Source organism: Pundamilia nyererei, unplaced genomic scaffold (genome assembly GCF_000239375.1).
Source record: "Pundamilia nyererei isolate P.nyererei 1_Seehausen unplaced genomic scaffold, PunNye1.0 scaffold00385, whole genome shotgun sequence".
Classification (NCBI taxonomy): Eukaryota; Metazoa; Chordata; class Actinopteri; order Cichliformes; family Cichlidae; genus Pundamilia; species Pundamilia nyererei.
Window position 1 is genome coordinate 319,674 of NW_005187786.1, and position 8,220 is coordinate 327,893.

The following is an 8,220-nucleotide window of genomic DNA, read 5'->3' on the forward strand; positions in this document are numbered from 1 at the left end:
TTCAGCTGAGTTACAGAATATGGAAATGTGGATTTTTTTGGAGGAAAGCAGAGAAATGAAAATGCTCTTAATATTTTAAAGACACATTTGTCCTTGAATGTGATGATGATGATGATGATGATGATGATGATGCCTGAAGTTAAAAAAAAGTTTCAAAGTCCTCTAAACTTTGTAGCAGCTGATTTCACAATAAAAGCTCATTAAACATATGAGCAATGAAGCTTTTCCCTCAGTGGGTTGTGAGTTGTCCACAGAGCCCGTCTGCAGAGATTTATTTATTTATCTTTTTGCTTTCAAACAATCTCATGTTTTCCATTGGGTATGCTCTACTTGTTTATAATTAACCAGGACAGCCATTTAAAGTAAATCATAGCATTGTCTCAAATATCACAATGGTACAGCGTACTCTAGTTCCAAAGTAATTGCAGAGTTGTTTAATGGCAATGATGAAAAACTCCCTCATAAGACATACCTAATAAATCCCTTTGATGCTGTGTATGTGAACTGCATGCTGGGTGCCGCATAACAAGCTTTCCCAGTGTGTATGACCTTTAACGTCACGGCCTAATGAGGGCTGATGAGACTGTTGCTCATTCTGGAGCTTGCAGTGTGACTTGCTTCCTGAATACACAGAGGATCACTGAAAATGTCAAGATGTCCCAAAAGTCATTGCTGTGGAGCGCAGAACAAAGTCATACTTACAGGAAGTTTACTCAAGCAATATTGTAAGAAGTAGGGTTGGGTGTTTCAGAGAAGTCAGAATGGCTGTTTCTGAACTGGAAAACTGAGGAAAAAGAAAAGATGTCGCTGAATGAAATGTGCCATTCAAGGTTAAAGAAATGCCGCCGGAGCCTGAAGACAAACAAGAAAACGCAGAATTTTGAAGATTAAAGTCAAAAATTCGCGAAAATGAATATTTTGTAAGAATTGATTTGACAGAAAAACTGGAAATGCAAAAAGTAGAAGATGGTGGCTTGAACGTAGCTTACTGTTTTTGTTGTTTTTTGTAACAGGCCTTTGAGAACTTAGAAATGTATTTATTGTCATTGTACAGTTGCCTTCACAGCACAAAGGTGCAAGAAAGTTCCCTTTCAGTTGATTCCCTCGGTACAACTCAGTGGTATGGGATATCACACCCTTGCATGTCCTGGCTGAAGAAATCTTTATTCACGGCTTTAAGACAGATGACACACGGCTCCGTCTGCACATATAACCGCTGTCATCGCAGTCATCGCTCAGTTCTTACGCTCTTCACCTTGCTGAGAACACCTCTGCTGTGTTGGGCTAGCCGTCTGCTGCTAGTTAGCTCCGGGGTCTGCCGACTTGAATTTAGCTTAACTGCCCCTGTTGGTGTTAGCCTCCACCACGCAGTTGGTGTGTAGGTTGCCCGCGGAGCGCAAATTTCGAGTTTTCCTGTGCAGCTTTTTGCTTTGCGTTTTGGAATGGACTCCAAACCAAAGCGAGCAAAGCAGAAATCTTCTGTTCGCCCCTGTCCTCAGGGATGCGGTTTCTCTTTGCACGACAGCGACCAGCCCGATGCCTGCCTTGTCTGCCTGGTTATTGTCCACGCTAGGTGAGCGTTGACGGAGCCTGAAGCCTGTGCGTTTTGTTGCCAGCAGGCCCTGAAAAGACGGGTGGAAAAAGTGCTGGGACGCTCGGCTGTCACACGGCATGACCCTCTCCTTTCCAGGACCGAGGATTATCCTGTCGCTGTCCCCGCAATTAGCTGGGCTGACCACATGGAATATGTTGATGGGTTAGCCAATGACCGGCTGGAACCATGCAGGAGCGCTGGCGGAGTTCAGGCTGGGTTGAAGCCCGACATGCTGGACATCGGCCTAGACATCCATGGTTGCTCCATGAGCAGGAGAGCTCATTGTCGACCCAATGGGCCGCCAATGCTGCGCCGGTCTGCCACACTGACACCCCCTCTTTTTCCCCTTTTTTGTTTTGCCATGCTGCTTAAAAACTGCAGGTGGACTGGCCCTCTTCTCCACCAGCTCAGAAGCTGTTTTTTTTCTTCCCACTGGAGCCCGCAACAGCCAAAAACCACCTTCCCATGTTTCCAGACTTTGTGTGCGAGCTAACAGCATCATGGGACAAACCTCTGTCAACCCCCGTCACTGTGCCCAGCTATGTACAGCACATGGAGTTGGACGGCGCAGACAAGGCTAGCTTAGCTAACCGACCCCCTATGGAGCCGTCTCTGCTGCTTATCTGGCCCCGTCCCATGACCATGGTGTCTGCGGCCGTGCAACTCTGCCGTCCAATCACTGCGGATTCTCTGCTTCGCACCTGGAGAAGATTTGTCGGGCTCAGGCCAGCACAGCTCTGCCATGACCTCCGTCACCACACTCCAGATGTACCAGCCAATGTGCCTGGTGGAGCTTGGATCTCTGGTTCGTGTTGACAGTCCGCTGGCACCTCTTCTTAACGAGGTCAGAGTTGCCATGAATTACATCCTCTGTGCGTCACAAATGCTCAGGCTGCAGGCAGAATGAGCTGGGTCAGGCAGGTGATGCATTCCCCTGCAAACACACTGGCTTCAACAGTTGTGGTCCAGAGGCACCTGCGGCTGACCCTCTCTGACGTCCCAGATAGGGACATGACTGTAAATCTGGACAAACCAGTGTCTACGGCTGGGGTATTCTGACATTCACTTGAAGCCATTCAGACTAGATTTCATCTGAGGAAGAAGCAGACAGAAGCTCTGCGCGATTTCAGACATCAGACGAAGACCAAGCCTGCAGCTAGCTCTCACAGGCCCGCCACTCCTCTGTCGACTGGCAAGAGACCGGCGCCCACTGCTGCAGTGGGTGTGCCGCCAGCGCAAGCACAACCTTCGGTCCGAGCTCCACGTCAGTTGGCCTGGAGCAAAGGCCCACCATCGGGCCTCTGGCGGGACCCGACGCCCACGAGGAAGAAGCCTCAGCCCTCCTAGCTGGTTCCAAGTGGAGAAGGGGTCCAACGGCAAGGAGATGCTGCTTTTACCCCTCTGTTGCCTCCAAAGAGGTTCCGCTTACTACATTATATAACTTTATAACACTTATCATTAATAAAAAGCATAGCATTATTGAGGCGCTGCAAATTATTTAATCTCAACAGGTGACTGCTAAGGGTCTGCCACCTAGTGTGATAGCGACAATTCATAGTGCTGGGCCCGCATCTACTAGACCCGCGCTTAAGTCCAGTGTCCCAAGCACTGGACTTGTCTTTGGTGCTGGAGGCCCTTTCTAGACCCGGTTTGAACCCATTGAGTTTGTGGATATGAAATTTCTCTCATATTACTGCATTACTTCTCGCTTTGGCTTCAGCAAAGTGAGTGGGTGACCTTCATGTGCTGTCTGTGCATCCCTCCTGCACACAGTTCTCTCCTGATGACCAGAAGGTCGTATTGCGTCCAAATGCTGCCTATTTTCCCAAGATCATGCCTGCATCTTATAGCTCAATGGAGTTTGAGATGCTGAGCTTTTGCTCCCCTCCTTTTACATCTGAGGAGTAAAGGAGGATGCATTCTTTGTCCAGTGCTTGTGCTACGCACCTACATTGAGCGCACTCAGAATGTATGTTTATGCTACCAGCTGTTTGTCTGCTTTGCTTATCCAACTAGAAGTAGAGCTGTCTAAACAGAGGCTGTCCCACTGGATTATATAAGCTATCTCACTGAGATAGTCCCCTGTACTTTTTGAAAAATTTTCAAGCTTTTTAAATGACAAAATTTCAGTTCTGAGAGCATCTCTCTCATCTCAGTCATTGTTAGTTTCTGACCCAGTCCCTGAATGCTTGACTGGCTTTCAACAGTTTGAGCCACTGTCTGATTCTGATTTAATAGCTATAACTGATCATCTCAAAATCTCTAATCTCTCCCATGATATCCTTCCCTCTCATTTCCTTATGGAAGATATGCCCACTATTGGTCCCTGTATCCAACTTTTACTGAAACTATCACTGTCATTAGGTTGTGTACCGTCAGTATTTAAGCATTCTGTCTTTCAACCCATTATAAAGAAAAACAATCTTGACCCTAGTTCTCTAACTAATTACAGACTGATCTCCAAACTCCCTCCTATATCCAAAATTCTGGAAAAAGCGTCAATAAAACAACTTCAGACCTTTCCTGACACTAATGGTATCAATGAAAAATTTCAGTCTAAATTTAGACCTCGCCATAGCACTAAGACAGCACACTTTGGGTTTCTTGATGATCTTCTTCTGAGCTTAGGATTCAAACTAGTTGGTTATTTCGTGGCTAGTTATGCCGTTTACCCATATTGTTGTCTTATGCTATTGCTCTGACCGACTGTGAAGCACTTTGGTCAACTTTGTTGTATTATAATGTGCTATAGAAATACATTTTCGTTTGATTTGATATTTAAGGATTTCTGGAATAATGGTATTAAAAGCCAATCTGAAATCAGTGAAGAACATCCTTACTGAATTCCCAAGATTCTCCAGGTGATGCAGAACAGAGAGATGGGCAGGGGAAATTGCATCCTTGGTGGACCTGTTTGCCTTAGGCTACAACCACACTAATGCGTTTTCGTTTGAAAAGGGTCTCCAGTCCAGACTGAGACGGCGTTTTCCTCAAGGAAAAACACAGCGTTTTGAAAACGCTCTCGAAAACGCATACATTTCAAAACTGAGCAGCGGCGCAGCGTGGACACTCGAAAACACAGACTTTCTAAAACAATGACGCATTCAAGTCATGTGATGGAGTCATGTGACCAATTAACCAAAAATAGCGCAGGGCATTATACAGCAGTTGTTTTGATTGTTCTCAATTTTGACAGCCCTAAAAAAGAATATTATCAGTTTGCACATGGTCCAGATAGATGGAACCTTCCTTGTTCACTAGCATCTTCTTGGCTTAAAATACGTTATCTCTCCCTGCTGATGCTGAACGTATGCTGGTACTACAACTTCTGGATGTGGTAATTGGTAACTGTAACAACGCGATGTTAGTGTCACGGTCCGGGGCAGCGGCCGTGTGGAGGAGTGGAAAAGGAGGACTCAAAGCAGCACTTACTCGGATGTGAAGGTGATTTATTGAGAATAGCAACACAAAGTGGAGATGGCAACAGAACTAAGGACGAAACTAAACTGGGATAAACTACACAAAGAAATAGCAAACCTGAGCATGGAGGGAGAACAGCAGGGAGAGCACGCAGAGGATTACACCAGGTATGAACACAGGGTATGTACACAGACGACGCGACGAGGAGCAGAGGAAATCACACACTATAAATACACAAAGAGACACTGGGAAATCACACACAGGTGGGAGACACAGCTGGACCTGGTTAACCTGACGAGACAGGGGAACACTGACACCAGGGACCAATAGAGGGAGCACAAACCCAAAACCCAGTATCTAAAATCCCAAAACACAAACCATCCCAAAACAGCCCATGAATAATAATGAAAGTAATAACAATAAAGAACAAACACAAAGTCACTCAGTCATGGCCGCAGGACCATGACAGTTAGAGTCGTCTTGAGATAAGAACTTTCTAACTTTTAATGTTTTTTTAAGTGTCAAATTACAGCTGAATAACAGAAAGAGTTGCCTCAATGTATTTCATTTATTATGAGGTAAAGGCTCTGCAATAAAAGAGAACATCCCCAACTCAGGGAGGAGAAGCGTCTGGTGTGATCAGTAGGTAGTTGGGGAAAATGAGAGTGAGAGCGACAGGAAACACGACACAGAATCTGAATTTAATGATAACTAATTATTAAATGCAACATTGTGTATAAACGCATAGTAAGTCATAAAGAAACATTCAGAGCATCATGGGAAGCCCTCATCAGCCTATGCCTTTTCCAGCTGAATTAAGCGAGGGTTCATGGCCATCTGCTCCAACCCTAACTATAGGCTTGAAACTTTCCTCTTTGCTAAAGCATAAAAGTAAAGAAGGTGTTGGCCTTCTGAATCCAAACTGGAATCTGCTGCCATAGAAGAGGGGCCTGACAACTGAAGGCTCTGCCTCCCATTCTACTTTTAAATACTCTCGATCCACAAGTAAACCAGCAGTCTGAGAACAAAGTGCTCCAGTGGGGTGATACTGTCTTTAAGATGAGATGGAGTCTGATTATGATATTGAGGATGTCATGTGTCACTAAGGTGGACACAGAGAACAGACCAACTCAAACACACAGTGTAGTGAAAATGCTTCATTTACAGTGATGCCACTAAGTGACTGCCTTAGGCAGTTAGTGACTGGCAAGAGCTTAACGAGAAAATAGTCTGAATATTTAGAGAGAATCTTACTGATTGTGGAACATACTCATTACACTTTTACAAAAGGCTCAGTTGGGGCCTGTGTAGGAGACATGGTTGGCTACAGATGTAGAGGTGTCCAGGTAAGCGGTGCTGAGTTTACATTGGCAAATAAGGGTGTTGAAGGTTAAAAAAAAAAGTTTTGGCAGAAGTCCTTCTGGAAGATCCTGGAAAAGCCTGCGAGCTGGATAGAGGGCTGGTAAGGAGGAAATGCAGAGAGTCCAGATTACAACTTTGTCTGACTTCGAGTTAGAATGTAACAACAAACGAAGATCAATCGAGGAATAGCTGTTACACCACTCCTTAAATAAAAGAGCCTGATTGACGCAGACAGTCCTTCGGTGTGCCAGGGAAACCTCATGGCCACATCTAGACACTGACCTCTTCCTAACCAAGGACAGCAAAACCCCAGCAAGCCTGGATCATAAAAGAGAAGGATTCTGGATTTAACAGGGAGCCAGTAAAGGGAAGCCAGTATGGGAAAAATATGCTCCCTAATCCATGTCAGTACTCTCAGTGCATCATTTTGGATTGACAGATGACATTTTAGAGAATAGTAATGATAATAATTAATAGTAATGAATTACAACAGTCCCTCCTAGAATAAATGCATGACCTAGTGTTTCTAGACATCCACCAGTTAATGTCACCAGTGTAGCTGCTTAATTTGTGAACAGAAGTAAGATCAGAGAAATATGATCAATATAACTGTGTGTCGTCTGCATAAGAATGGTCGGATATATTATGAGTAAAGGTCAAAGAGTAATGGATCAAGAACTGACCCTTCGGGAACCCCTGATTGAATTTATATCTCTGCAAATCCAACATATTAGACATGATGGCAAGAAAAAGAAACTAAACTGTTACACCAACTAAAGCTTGAAGCCTTTAGATGAAAATGTCAAGATCAATAGCAGCAATGAAATCAGAAAAGACTAAAAAAGGACTGAAACTCAGTTTCAGTTTTTGCTAGTTTGATAAGAATGTGAGGAGGTGCTGGCTAAGATATTTTCTCTAATATTAGAAACTGGAAGAAAGTCTCAAATTGCTTGTCGTTGTAAAAAGAAATTGTTTCTTATCTGTATGTGTTGGATTGAATCATTTATGAAGAACTTAGAATAAAAAAGAGAATTACGCTGATTAATTAACAGTGAGATAAGATTTACTGGCTAAAATTATTTCATTGGTGTAACAATAAAGTGCATTTTATAGATTTTAAACTCAGTGTGTTCTTATGGTTTCTCTTTTAACAGTTAGCAGGGCGCATGTGGAGAAACCTCTGTTGTAAAGAATTCTGTAGAGCAATTAACATACTGCTCACTGGATTTATTACTTATAATGAACATAATAAACAATTTTTTACAGCCACTTTGTTTTTTCCTGAGCAGAAGAATTTTTGGCTGTCAAAATAGGCTTTTGGTTAGATTGTAAAAAACTGGACATCTATGCGAAGCTACTCCAGGCATGCCTGTCACAAAAAGGAAAAAAGAAAAATCACTGCATGCATGCATGTGCGAACCTGCAGTACATTGCACCTGTACACACAACCTTCAATCCTTAAAGGACCTCCAACCAACCAATATATAAAGTCTGATGTCGTGTTACAGTAGGGATCTAAATGCATAATAAACTCAGGTAGGCACTGCATCGCTTGCAATTTGTTAATGTATAAATGAATTACTAAAATACTTTAATGCATTCACGATACTTTAAAATCTTTTAGCTGTACTGTGACTTTGACTGTTTTTAGACATAGCTGATATTTACATTATACAAAAAAAACATATTAGGGTGAAATAGTAACAGATGTGAGATCTGCTGCCAAACTCTCATTGTTGGTATTTTCTAAATAAATGTCTAATGTGATTATTGTTTTCTGTTGCAGGACATGCACTTATTCCAGTCCAGGGAAACGCGTCTGAGTTTGTTCCATTCATTCATTA